Raw genomic sequence first — 14,614 nt, 5'->3', positions numbered from 1 at the left:
GTGCACTATCAAACAGAGCGGAACTAAAGTTAAGTATGGCTTTAGGTTCAACCAAAAACCTATAAATATATAGAAATTCTTCATTTTGTAAGAGCACGTGCTTTATTTCAGAGATCCATGTGAGCCTGCTTAGAAGAAAAGAAAAAACAAATACTAACCAATGCAGAGGGAAGGCTCTGGGTCCCGTCCTATAGAGCTTTCCTGCTCCTTTCATGCTCCTCACATTTCAGCGATGTCACCACGGTTTAAATTCCTCACCGCGGGAGGCTTCGGAAGTCTTCGGGAGCCCAAGTGCTCTGTACTGCGCATGCGTGAGCGCCCGAGAGAGTGCGAGAGAGAGTGCACTTGTGCATGTGCAGCACGGAGCAGCCCATCTTCGGGAATACTCGGGTTCCTGAAGACTTCTGAAGTCTCCCGCAGTGGCAGAGAGCAGTATTCAGCTGATTGGTGGGATACTGCTTATGGGTTGACAATGCTGGAACGTGGGGACCAGGAAAGGAGAGGGAAGGCTCTGTAGGTGAGTATCTGTTTTGTTTTGTTTTTTAAGCTTAACATTGACTTTAAATTGAGATGTGCTCTGATATGGAAACATCAACTTAACTCAGGAAAGCTGAGTGTGGCTCTGACCCTCCTGCCTCCTAAGCTTCTATATTTGCCAGTGACAATGTCAGTCACAGTATTGCACAACTCCTAAAATAAGGGCGGCCAACAAGGTAGGTTACATACATGCCTTTTCAGGGAAAAGGTTGCATTGGCACATTAGAGCTGTCTCGGGTTTGAGCTCATAGGGTACTCTTAACAGCGTACGTTAAAAACGGGCGCCGGGAAAAAAGGGCGCAGGGTTTTAAACGATAAGCATGAGTAACGTTTAAAAAAAATTGTGCTATATTTCGTTTAAAAATAATGTTTTATAAAGATATAAATCATTAAATAAAGTGTATGAAATCGGCAATTGTAAAAACGTTAATCTTCCCTGTTTAAAAAGTGAAATGTATAATAACGTTTTATAAAAGATTAATACGAATTTTACTAAAGCTATACCTAACCCTACTCTCATACTGAACCCTCCCTGTACATATCCCTAACCCCTAGACCCCCCAGGTGGTGCCTAACCCTAAGACCCCCCAGGTGGTGCCTAACCCTAAGACCCCCCTGGTGGTGCCTAACCCTAAGACCCCCCTGGTGGTACCTAACCCTAAGACCCCCCTGGTGGTGCCTAACCCTAAGACCCCCCTGGTGGTGCCTAACCCTAAGACCCCCCTGGTGGTGCCTAACCCTAAGACCCCCCTGGTGGTGCCTAAAACTAAGACCCCCCTGTGATAAGCATTAATAACGTTTGAAAAAAATATTGTGCTGTTTTTCGTTTATAAATAAGGTTTTTAAAAAAGATTGTACTGTTTTTCGTTTAAAAATAATGTTTAAAAAATTATAAATCATTAAATAATGTGTAATCATGAGAAGCAGTTATAAAACATTAAAAGTCTCCGGGCGCCGCTTGTAAATGTTATTTTTCTCCGGTGCCCTTTTTTCCTGTTGGGCGCCCATTAAACGATATTTATTATGGGAGTGAATGGCGGCGCCCTTTTTGTCCACCTGCCTCAGGCGCCCGAATTTACTGTTTCCACTTTAACAACCAAATACAAATCTGTGGAGGGTACTTTCTGCGCTGTATCCTCATATGCTGGATAGCAGGTAAAATGTATAGCACTACTCTACTACACAGTATTTAAAATCACTACACAAGTCATTTTTAACTGAATGTCATTAAATATTATCATTTAACGTCCGTCTGCTGTTGTTATAACTTAGGAAACCTGATTGAAACCATGGCAACAGTGTATGGCTTAGTTAGAAAAATAACTAGAATTCATCTCTCTTGTATCACTGGTTCTTAAGTATGCAGTCATATATAAGCTTCTCTGTGTGACATTAGATTTGTACGGTTCTGATCCAGCTCTGTATCATGTCTGAAGAAGAAACTTAAAAGTTTCAAAAGCTTGGAAATAAATCTTGTACAGTTAGTCATTAAAGGTATCACCTAAATAACTTTTGCTATGTCTTCGAAGTACACACAAAAAGAAGATAGTTTTGCATCTTTTTACTTTGCTTAGTGAACTGCAATGGCGCATTCACTCTACAGGGCCATCACCAGAAGCCACCAGGGCCCCATACAAAATACAATTAAGGACTCTCTTGGGTCTTTTCTGCATGATAAAACTGTCTTCCTAGACCTAGGTTTGGTATTTTAGTACATCCAGTACCTCCCTGATTGTGGCTCTAGCCAAAGCCTGAATATGGAAGACAAGTTTGCAAATGGGAAAGGAAGGCTGCAAATGGGAAGCAACATATGGAAGAGGAGAGATGCTGCTCAGGAGAACTATACATGAAAGAGAAGACCTGCTGTACATGGTTGATACACACAGAAGAAAGGGCTGCACATGGATTGGGAGGGGTACAGTTACACATGGAACATGAGACATGAGAAAGTTGACCTAGGGGAGAAAAAGTATTACTCTAACTTGAGAAGGAGGTGTATGAACCATTGTTCTTGCGCGTGATGGAATACATATAACTATGTGCCGGAAGCTCCACTTTACATCAAACAGACACAAAACGAAAGAAGCCGCCATAAAATTCAGGAGTCAGGCAGTCCAAACTAACCACACATAGCACTAGGATCCAGAGAACATCTGCTTTCATTCGCAGCTACAGAAAAGGCTCCAAACACTTTGGCACAAGCTGGAATTTTTGGGATGCATTGACTACCTAGCTCCTGGAATGTCTCCAGTCCTGTTTAAAGTAAAAGAACAGTTTTGTTAAAGGACCACTATTGCGAAAATCTTAAAATGTAAAATTTATGTAAACATATAGAGCATTTATCACAGATTAAAATGAGCCATACATTATTTTTCTCTTATGTTGCTGTCACTTACAGTAGGTAGTAAAAATCCGACAGAAGTGACAGGTTTTGGATTAGCCCATCTTCTCATGGGGGATTCTCAGGGATTTCTTTATTTTCAAAAACACTTAGTGAATGGCAGTTGCGCCGTCCAACTGCCAAAAAAGTGTATGGTGAGCAGGGAGGCTGGCCTGCATCTTAATATAAATCTTTTTCAGGGAGTGTCTTTATAAAGAATAAAGGCCATGCTGAGAATCCCCTATAGCAGCGTTTTTCAATCAGTGTGCCGCGGGACGTTGCCTGGTGTTTTGCGCAAACATCTTCAAAAAAGTTGGCAATTACGAGAGTGGAATTTGAGGATTTTGAAAAATCTACCTTCCACAAATAGGTTAGTATTGTCATACTTGCACTTGCAAGTGAAACATAGCCATAATCTTAGTTATACCACTATGAATTAAAGTGAAGTTTTCCTTTTGAATGTTGGTTTCTTTCTACAGTTCTTGAGAAAATCACTAGTTGTGCTGAAAATCATTAAGATTCTTTTCTAATCCTGTCCTGGACATTTCCCCATGAGCTGAGCATACGGCCAAGGATAATTTAGTATATGTAGTCTTTTGAAATGTAACCAAAGTGGATTAGACCATATGAAAACTATCTGAAAGGTTTAAACAAATTCAGTTTTAAGTATTAAACTCTGCACAGCTGACACATTAATTATATTCCACTAAGCTTAAATTTGTTTCCGTTGTTTCCAAGTTTTAAGTCCATCTAAAAGAAATAAATGTTTCTCACTCCCTGCCTAACATAATAAAAGGCCCCCTTTCCCCCAAACCCTAAGATACTCACTATATTTCCTGGAGGCTCCAGTAAAGACGTCATGCTGGGGGTTCCAGGCAGGGTTCCAGTTTGGGCGCCATGTTATAGAAGTCATCCAGTCTCCAGCAGTCATTTCTGGTCAAGTAATTTCTGGACACATATTGGATGATGTGGCCTTTGGCCACACACGGTATTGGATAATGTGAAGCAGGGGCATAACTACAAAATATGGAACCTGCCCAGCAAAACTTTGATAAGTCCCCCCAATGTTCTTACCCTGCCACTTGCCTCCTCCAGAGACCTTCACAACCTTGGAGCCCATCTTGCAAGGCAAACAAGTGTAGCCATCATGACATACCAATGTACAGCAATATGTAGTTATTGGAAGTGTTTCTGATGCTGAAACCAGGATAATTAAGGTAAAAGTGGGTAACCTGAATAATTTACTACATTCTGCTATATGTCACTAGGGTGCCTCATTAAAGGGATATATTTCTACTATAACTATGGCAGCTTCTTTAATCATGATGGAATTAAAGGTCATATATGGAAATCTTTGGATACTTCCAGTGAGACGGAGAGGGGAATGCTAATGTTTAGGCAACCCAGGATTCCCCAATAACGTGCTCATGCTTTATGCACTAAAGATTTCCCTGCAGCTTTATTCTACAAAGAAGATACAACATGGAAAGTGGCAGTTACAACCTATACGGCCACCTCACTTGGCATACAGTAGGGAGCTATGATCTGCTTCCAGTGGTGGTGAAGCTCATTGTATGTCTCTAGTTCCTGTACGTTCCACTTGCCTTAAAACAAACAGCCCCTGGATTATAATTTGCCACCACCACCTTCCAGTTCCGTTGGGTGCAATGAGATCAGTGGGTTACAATGACATAAATGAGAGCACCAAGTAAGCAAAAATGTCCCTAGGCTTTTGCAAAGGACTATGGGACATAATCTGCGCATGAAGGAAAAAAGTTTTAGCCATTTATTTAGGAAAGGGTTCTTCACAGTAAGGGTGGCCACTAACTAACCAATCTTTTCCATCCAATCTTACCATTTCTATGTAATATAAGTGACTGCCTATAGTATCTATTCAATATATTCACTCAATTTACTCTTCTACTACATAGATTTGGTAAGATTGGATGAAAAAGATTGCATGGTTAGTGGCCACCCTACTGATTGCAATGTGGAGTGTACTGCCACAGGAAGTAGTTATGGCAAATTCTATATCTGCGATTAAGAGGGGCTTAGATGCCTTCCTTGCGTTGAAAGACATCCAGGGCTATAATTACTAAGAAATTCTTGATCCTGTTGATCCAGGGATTTTATCTGATTGCTATCTGGAGTCTGGAAGATTTTTTTTTCCTTTTGGCACGAATTGGACCATGCCTTGTAAGGGTTGTTTGCCTTCCTCTGGATCAACAGGGATATGTGAGGGAGCAGGCTGTTGTTGTTCTTTAATTTCTGGTTGTTCAACCCAAATAACTATGTAACTATGTAAGTAGTCACAATCACTTTTATTTGCAAGCAGCAACATTAGAGCACCATATCCAGAGATGTCAGAAGAACAGCAAGAAATGAATGGCCCGGTTCATACTGGCGTTAAAAACAGTCCGTAGCGGAACGGATCCTAACGGATGTAAACGGAACCTATGGACCATTTTAGCCAGCAAAAATCTACATTGGTGATGGGGGTTTGGGGGGATGGGAGTCTTGAATGCAGCAATCAATGTTCCGTATTTGTGACATGCACTGCACTGCAAAAGATGTCAGTGGTATACAAAGAATAGCTCTAGAACAGTGTCTCTTAACATCAACATAGGACTGGCATTTTCCCTAGTAGCTATTCAGCACCTTCCATTGTAAAATGGATACAAATGTGATGGAAATGGATCCATTACAACAGGATTCAGATAAGTTCTCACGGATCCGTTTACAAGAAAGTGCCAGTGTGAACCGGCCCTCACAGGAGGAAGACAGTAATAACAGTGAGCAGACTGGATATATATCTGCTCCTCCCTTTCAGGAAACAGACTGACCATGGACGGAATACCTGCTTGTAGTGGGACTCAACACCTACCGCATCCTTCACATGATTCGTAAGTATCTCACCTACTAGGAGGGAAGGCAGACAGAGGCACGGGACAAAACAGACAGAGGCATGGGGCAGAACGGACAGATGCACGGGACAGAATGGACAGAGGCATGGTGACAAAACGGACACAGAGCAGAGGAACAGAGGCCATACTGAGACATAATGGACAGGGGACAGAGGCCACACAGAGACAGAATGAACACAGGGCAGGGGGACAAAAGCTACACTGGGGACAGAAGAGACAGTGGAAGGGGAAAAGGAGGACACAGCACAAGAGAGATACAGGGGAACAGAAGAGACACAGGGAGATAGAAGGACACAAAGGGATAGAAGAAATACAGGAGGGACAGAGAGGGACACAAGAGGGAAATAATTGGGAGAGATTGAGGGTAGAAGATCCACAAGGCGCCCCTGCACCATGGACGCACCAGGTTTAATTTATATTTCTTTTACCCTGGTTTTAGTCTTCTAAACCTAGGTGTGTCTTATGGTCAGCAGCGTCTATACGGTCTGAAAAATGTGGTAATCACAGAAGGAGCAAAACGAGAGATTCTTTACAAAAGTAAGATTCCAAAGAATCTTGGCATCATAGAGATGTTTCTGCCATCAAACACAAATCTTATTTAATCCTTCAGTTGGTGTTTCTGTACAGATCTCGTCAACTGGTCATATAGCATCTGACGAATCTATTAACATAATTTCTGCAAAGGCATCCACTTTGAATGTCCCAGAAAATGTACATGATCTTTTCTAAGAAGAGGCTGGCACTATGCCTAAGAATAAATCACAACATATTTGAGATTTTAATACCATCATTAGCTCTACTAAATTCTTGAATGTCTCATCCCAGGCATCCCAGCACAAGGAAGATGAAGAAGAATGAACAATTGTTGGAAATGTGCTCAAACTGTGATCTTTGAGTTGCTAACAACTTTTTTCCCCTCACTAAGTAAAAGTATAGGGTTTCCTCAAAGCATGCTAAATCTCAACATTTACACAATTGGATTTTGTCATCACCAGATGATTTGCTTGAAGAAATATGCTGATGACAAGGTGTTTTCTTGCTTTTCTTTGGTGTTTGGGAAGTAAGGCTATAGTTGCTCTAACTGCATCACTCCAACCCTCAAGCCAATATATGCAACAGCATTGTCAGAATACATTACTGAAACAAGGTAGAAAGCACAGCCTCCCTTAGGGCTCAGCCACACTATATGAGCCCAGCAGTCTTTCCTGAGGCTGTCTGAACATCATGCCACTGAGAGGGGTGGGCCAAGTGCAGACTGGTTGAATGCCAATTTATCAGTTATGAAATCGATTATTGAGGCCAAACAAGCAGCCTTACTGACATAGAAGCAGGGGTGGTAATAGGCCCGTGAAGGCCATGAAGCCACACTGTTATTTAGGGCCCATGCAGCTGCAGCACAGTCAGGGCTGGATTATCCTCTAGACAAGGGGTGTCAAATTGTTTATTAAGATGTAACATTTACTGAACAGTCTCAAACTAAGTGGTGTAACTATAGCGAGAGGGCTAGGGAATATGGGCACCCGCTCCTCCCCCTTCTGCAGAGTAGCGCAGAGGAGCAGTTTAATATTTACCTGCTCTAGTGCTGATTCAGGTCTCCTCTGATCTTCCTGACAGCCACGTGCTCTGTGCTACATGCCTCTAGCTCCTGAGTAATCTGGAGAAGGTGGTATGGAAGCACACATCTTGTGACAGCCAGGAAGAATAGAAGAGACACAGAGACACATATCGGACGCAAGGAAGGGGCCCCATGCTTATTTCGTTGGGGGGGGGGGGGGGGGTACCGTGTGTTATTGCTGCTGGTTTGGAAAAGCAAGGCGATTTTAGTGAACATCAACATCTACATGAACCACCTACATGTATTGAAAGTAGAGACGCTCGTGTCTATGACAGCTCCTGGATAAATATTTGACCAGTTTGATGATTTGCAAAGCTCTGATTTGCTGTAATCACTGTCTAATTTAGCACATAATCTTGTTCAGAAAGTCTGAGCATTAGAAATCTATCAACTGTTCGTACTGATCACAAGCTTCTCCATGAGTTTTTATGGACACAAGCATCATTTGTGCTGTCATAACATATTTATCATGTGATACTTTTATTCTGGGTATCACCTGGATGTTGTTAGTGGAGGGTGGTCATATGGCCAAACATATGTTTTGTCAGTGCTAGCAGATATGATGGACATTGTTACAAGGACAAGTGAGCTGTTGACCCTGACACCAGTGGTTGGTGTGGGCTCTCTTAGAGTGCAAAGTCTAAATGGCTACGGGTCTTCATCAGAGCACGCCACAAGGGATAATGGGCCGATACTCCTAGCAGGCAATGGACTACTTTGCTGCCTAGTAGCCACCAGGTCACGATCCCCAAGATTACCCCACTGGAGGCAGAGAGAACAATTAAGTCCACTTGTGGGAGGAGAGGCGAAGACAAGATATAGTCAGCAGACCAAGGGCAGGCGGCAGAAGGACGTAGCCAGTACTCAGGCAAATGGTCGGGGCAGGTGGCAGACAGGCAGAGGTCGGAAACAGGCACAGTCAGCAACACGAGTACGGATTAACAGGCAAAAAGGCACTAGCACAAAGCTTCTTTGAAGTAACAGCGCTGGATGGCTGTTACCAACTTCCTAAAATACAAAATTCAAATCTGACACCTAATTTTGTGTGCCTGTGCATGCGCACACGCCATGGTCTGAGGCAGGGTGGGAGCCAAGCAGAATGAATAAAGGCCACACATAGAACTGAAGGAAGTGGATGCCACAAACTGTCTTCCTTTTCATCACAGTTCTGATTTTCCATATGTAGGATCTGCAACAAGGACTGCTAATATAGTTTTGGACAAAAAGAACTCCACTAGGTTTTTTTTGTTCACCCAAACATCCCTCCCTTATCTCCCATTACTTTTGCAACATAAGAATTATCATTTTAAAAAAGACTCCCAAATGTATAAATTTGACTGCATGCTGCACATTTTTTTGCATTTAAACAACAGATAGACTCTCATCAGCAGTCTATGAAGAGATTTCTATCTAAGACTTTCTCCTTTACACCTTGCCCTCACTTACCACACAACTCCTCTATTGATATACTTGAGGAGGGGCTCAGTCATACCCCTCTCTTGCACGATGATTGGGAGGGTTGGTGAACAGAAACTTGGCCACACCTCCCCTCCCAGGATTCAGTTCACACGAACACAGAAAAGAGTCATGTCACATGACCCCGGCAGTTTATGACAAAATTCAGCTATTTACAAGTTTTCTTTTAAAAAGTAACTGTTGGTCATCATAAAATCAAAAATCTATTCTTTATTTTTATCAGGTAAACAAGTAATAAGGATGCAAACCAGGCAATCCAAATGTTAAAAAAAAATCACTCTTATTTTTCTTTTCCATAAAACATCATTCCCCAGTTTCCCTGGCTCTCATTTGGAAAATCTGCCACACAAAGGAAGTTGAAAGGCATGCTGGGTTTTCTTTTTTTCTTCTTTACTTTCCCCTCAGACTTAACTAATGCAGCCTGATTGGCTGAAGCCTCTTTCACTCCTGTTTTCACCTCTGTTCCTCTCGGATTGGCCAATATTTCTCAATGTACTTTATACTGCAGAGCCGGGTGGGAGTGTCTGAAGACTGGGAGGAGGGCGGGCAATGATACATAGACAAAGTAAGGGAGGAAATGATGTCAGGATTGGCTTCAAGATTGACACAGTTTAAATGGAGAATCCTAAGAAGGATTTTCTCTTTTTTTACTATAAAAATCACTAAAATTATAAAAATGTGGCCACTCCAGTGCAATACATATGCTATGTAAGTAGAGCAAGTATTTATCTACTTATATATGTGGGGGGGTTTTAGCTAGTATGGCTGACAGCTCCACTTTAAAGTGTTAATGTTTTGTTGCAAGACTAGTGGGAGGGGGAGGAGGGAATGATTTTTGAATATGAAGAAAATAAGAAAAGGCCTGCAGAGGGGCTGTAATGGTTGCGCCAGATGTTGCAATGAGAAGTTCTGAATGTAACCAGATCAGGTGACACATCAGCATTTCCTAGTGAGACAAGCTTTGCCAATATATATTATATTATTAATATTACTCTCTCTGTCCCTTTCGGAGAATTTTTCCCAGTTCATGTCAGGAAAAGAAACATGGAAAGTTCACTCAAACATAGCAATAAAACTCAGAAGAGTTTCTAACTTTTTTCCATGCTGTTAGCTCCCTGAACCGACCTGTTTAGGGTCACATGGCCAGTGGTTAACAGCAGGATTTTTACCTGCAGGTAACTCATTTGACACAAAAAAGGAAACATTTGGGCTCTATGTTTATTAAGCTGATGGTATATTTATATCTGTGCCTGGAAGGAGAATTTTAACTGCTTGAGGACCACAGGCTTTTTACAATTCAGCACACTGCAACTTTAACAGTGTGCTGCACGGCCATACAACTTAGCTCACAAATGAATCTGCCCTCCTTTTCTTGCCACCAACAGAGCTTTCTGTTGGTGGCATCTGATTGCTGCTGCAACTTTTATTATTAATGTAAATGTTTTTTGTTTTTTTTATAAAAATGTCTTTTTTTCCCCCTCTCCCCCGAGAGACAATCGATGTGATCGCCTCTCATAGACATCAGCCTATGAAAGCAATCAGTTTGTGAGCCCTCAGCGCTAGAAACGGGGCTGCTGTCCACAGGAGTACAGAGAAAAGATGCTCTACTGCAGGTCTGCCAGATCTAAAGCAGATCCCAGTTTAGGTGAAGAGATGCACTCAGCATTACTATTTGATTCTTGCATATTGTTACCACTGTTGGTGAAGACGGTTCATCTATAAATTACTGAATAACTGGATACACCTGCTGTGTCAGATGCTTGGGAGTAGGTAATTCTGGGTGGTCACTGACCATCTGGATGGAATGTCAGAGTGCCTGACAAAGATGAAGTGGGAATCAAAAAATGTGTGTTAATGGAAAAAGTCTATGATAACATATTTCTTCAGTAGCAGTTAGATTGTCTCTTTTGTGGCTTATCACTGTAATACCTCTGCCATATGTGTCTTTTTGATCTACGTCCTGTAAATGTTAAGCCTGTATTAGATGCTGAAAAAAATAACAGGCCACCCATGATGCCATGCTGCTGCTGCTGCTTAGTGTGCAGCGTGCTAGGGTGACTTGGGTTGTGGCACAGTGAACAGATGCCTGCTCAGAAAGATCACCTGCTGGCAGATGCAGCCAATATTTACCAGTGTGCTCAGCAGCCCTTCTGATGTATACAGTGCATACATTACATCAATATTACCACCAGTTCTGCCTACAATGAAGGCCCTACATCCACACAATGGGTTCACACTATTATCAGTATTGTGAATTTATAGCGTTGACTTCTTCTGCAACACTTTTAAGAGTCTATAATTATGTCACTAACTGTCCGTCAGAGGAGTTCACAATCAAATACATACCATAGTCATAGTGTAGTGTCCCTTGAATAGTCTAAGGGGGTGTGCACATGCTCGGTAAGTATTCCCGTAGGGATTGGGACTCAATCCTTAAAGCACCACTGCCTCTAAAACTTTTAGCTATAGACTCTGGAGAATCAGGTGTTCTGACTGAAGGCTGACTGGATTAGCTGCATGTTTTTTTCAGGTGTGTGATCCAGACACTACTACAGCCAAAGAGATGAGCAAGATGCCAGGAAACGGTATTGTTTATAAGGAAATAAAGATGTCAGCTTCTGTATCCCTCTTACTTCTTCTTCCTTTTAAAGGACCACTTTCGCGAAAAAAGTAGGCAGTTAGAATCTGATAGAACCGACCGGTTTTGGGCCGGTCCATCTCCTCCTATGGGGGATACTCAGGGTTTTCTTTGTTTTCAACAGCGTTTCCTGACACAGCAGTTTAACTGTCAAAGTAGTAACATACCAGCCAGCCTCCCTAATCACTTGCACACTATTTTGTCAGTTAGGCCCCGTTTACACTTAATCAGTTGGTATGCGTTAGTATGCGTTTGTACATGTTTATTCCATACCAGTGCATTGGGAAGAAGATTTCAGTTAAAACGCATGTAAAGTGTAAAATGTGCCATAGGAAAACATGGGCATTACTTTGAAAATCAGTTTTACTTTCAGTTACAACTGAGAGCAACTGATTAAGTTTAAAAGAGGCCTTAGACTTTGCAAATGCTATTCAGAAAATGCTGTTGAAAACAAAGAAAACACTGGGAATCCCCCATGAAGAGATGGACTGGCCCAAGACCTGTCGGTTTTGTCAGATTTTAAATGCCTACTTTTTTCGTGATAGTGGTCCTTTAAGGCAATAGTTTTTCTTAAAGGGAACGCAAACTCATACAGACGCTTCCCTCAGTTAGGGATGGTCAATGGGATGGAAATCATTCTGTTGATGCAGGATTCAGCAAATTTGGTCTACAAATGTACGCAACTTGAAATAGACTAATTGAATTGCACCTTGGTGGGCTTCAATTAGGGCTTCCTTCACACCGGGGGTGTTGCATAACGCACATGCTAAAATAATGAGTGTGATCTGTAATGGAGAATGGACATAGACTTTAATTCAAAGCCTGCATGCAGCGAGTTAGAATAATGCAATTAGTTACAGCACAGAAGTGTGAACAGCCCCATAGAATTGGGCAGTGAATTGGCATGCTAAATTATTCTCAACGCAACAAACATAGTTTGAAAAAGCCCCATCATATCATATCATATCATACTGCTATCAGTATGACGTGTACTGTTGCAGTGAGGAGGGCCGAAGATCTGACATACAACTGAGCAGTGTCTGGTAGGTGTGAACAGTGCGCTTGGTCATTGCTGCCATTTAAAAACCTGCTTCACAGATTTTTAAACCATGTCGGGCAGCTGTAAACACGCTAGATTCTGCGTCGAGACTTCCCCAAATGGCCACCTTCTCTCTAGCATGTGTACAAGGCTTTAGGGCAGTATTAACTGCTTAAGGACCAGGCTATGCTGCTCGGATCTGTGCTGTGTGGGCTCTCCAGCCCACAGCCCAGATCGTATAATAGCCAGGGCGACCAGACTTCCCCCCTTTTTTCCCCACTAGGGGGATGTCCTGCTGGGGGGGGGGGTCTGATCGCCGCCTCCTCAAAGCCCCCCTCCGCAGCTATATCAGCCCTCCCTCTCTTTCCCTCCCTCCCCTCCGTCCCCTGGGCGGCACAGAACGGTGATGCGTCCTGCGCCACCTCTGATAGGCTTCAGCCTATCAGATGCAGGCGATCCCTGGCCAATTAGAGGCTGGGGATCGCCGATCTCCATTACGGCGTTGCTGCGCAGCAGCGCTGTATGATGTAAACAGCAGGGATTTCTTCTCCGCATGTGTACATTTAGCCTGCGAGCCGCGATCAGCTGTTCACGGAGACACCCTCTGTGAACTTACATGGGAAACCACTTGCGACCTGCCAACGCCTATCGGCGTTAGGCGGTTGTTAAGTGGTAGCCAATTAACTTACCAGTATGTTTTTGGGATGTGGGAGGAAACTAGAGTGCCTGGAATAAATGCATGCAAACACAGGGAGGACATGCAAACTCCATGCAGTCAGTGCCCTGGCCTTTATTTGAACTGGGCACTCTAGCACTGCAAGGCAAGAAGGCTGAGTGCTTCCTAATATGAAATACATGCACTGCAATAAAAGAAATCTTCATGTAATGCTTAAGGCTGGTTTCACAGTGGGACGTTACAGGCGCACGTTAGAGCAGCCTGTAACGCACCCCACCGCACAGCAATGAAAAATCAATGGGCTGTTCACAGTGCCCACGTTGCGTTACAGTGTAACGCTGCGCCATAATATAACGTACTGCATGCAGTACTATGTAAGCGGCAGAGCCGCGTTAGACTGTTTGCACATGCTCAGTAACGTTGGGGAGGAGCGGAAAGCAGCCAGGCACATGGCTAATTAATATTCACTGCACTCAGTGACGTGCAGTGTTTACTTCCTGGAGCGGCCACTCTGTGCGGCGATTGGCCGGCGGGACCACGTGATGCCGCATGCGCCCAAGAGTGCGCATCATGGCATCACGGACGCCAGATTGAGCTGCACAACGCGGCTCACTCTGACGTCCAAAGCAGGGAGCACCAGGCGTTGCATTAGGGGCATGTTATGCGACCATAACGTCCCCTAAAACGCAACGTCCTGGTGTGAAACCAGCCTTAAGAACAGCCGAGGTGAAAATAAAATGATGAGATAAACAATTGTATCTATCCTCCTCCTCCTGAAAATTACTTTTTAAGACATCCCAGGGTTTTATTTTAAATTTAAATCTCCTTTTTAAGTTATTACTGTTTCATTGTCTCTGCTCAATGACACATTCATTGAAGTATGCCAGAGCTAAAATCTATGAACTATTGAACCTTTTTATCTTTTTCTTGCTCTCAGAAGCCATTTACTGCCAGGAAAATGTTTTATGGCTATAATTCCTCATCAGACAGGGTTGCGCTATAGTCCCGACCGGAACAAAAACTGCCACTTGCATACCTCATGTTTAACTCTTTCAGGCAAAGAAAGAAAAAAAGGAACGGAGCATAGTTATTTGTGTGGTTGGCACAGTACAACACATGTCTATCTCATTATGTCACATGTCACCTCGGTTGTCCTTTGATGTACAGTGCATCAGTATTGTACAGCATACAGTCTGCTCACTACGTTGTTATTATTATTATTTCATAAGGGCCAGCTTATTCCATGGTGCAGTACATATAATATATCCTTGATCACCTTGTATAAATATTTGAAAGACCATATAAAAGTATCTGCTGGATTAAAATGTG

The 14,614-nt window shown here is 42.8% G+C and overlaps 1 protein-coding gene across 2 annotated transcripts in view; it reads right to left on the bottom strand.

The window, feature by feature from the left end:
- LOC137504197 (transmembrane protein 87A-like) overlaps positions 1 to 14,614 on the bottom strand; it is a 234,116-nt gene that overhangs the window by 67,516 nt on the left and 151,986 nt on the right. The window lies entirely within an intron of this gene.

This window comes from Hyperolius riggenbachi, chromosome 4 (assembly GCF_040937935.1).
Source record: "Hyperolius riggenbachi isolate aHypRig1 chromosome 4, aHypRig1.pri, whole genome shotgun sequence".
Classification (NCBI taxonomy): Eukaryota; Metazoa; Chordata; class Amphibia; order Anura; family Hyperoliidae; genus Hyperolius; species Hyperolius riggenbachi.
Note: the sequence above shows the minus strand (reverse complement) of the source record. Positions and strands in the feature narration are given on the sequence as shown.